The following is a 369-nucleotide window of genomic DNA, read 5'->3' on the forward strand; positions in this document are numbered from 1 at the left end:
GGCCGAGCCACTGCAGCCCGGCTCCGCGCACCCAGAGCGAGAAAGCTCAGCACACAACCCCACACAACCCTGTACCCCAAAAATGACTGGAGAAGGAAAAGGGGTGTTCGTGAGCACGCTACCCAGCTGGAGACAGAAACAGCCTCAGCAACGAAGTTCACACCCTGTGTCACTAACCAGACCCCTAAAAGTTAGCAGATACCTTTGATTTGGGAACGCTCCTCACCGGAGGAAGTGACGCCTGTTCCTGTCCAGCAAGCGCCGGGCGCTGCTCGTGGCACTTCCATGAGGGCCGGCAGGAATGACGTTGTTCTGCCCAGGGAGCACAGCGGCAGGGGAGGGGGCAGGCGGGAAAAGAGCGGAGAGCAG

The sequence above is a fragment of the Eurypyga helias genome, unplaced genomic scaffold (assembly GCF_000690775.1).
Source record: "Eurypyga helias isolate BGI_N326 unplaced genomic scaffold, ASM69077v1 scaffold9202, whole genome shotgun sequence".
Classification (NCBI taxonomy): domain Eukaryota; kingdom Metazoa; phylum Chordata; class Aves; order Eurypygiformes; family Eurypygidae; genus Eurypyga; species Eurypyga helias.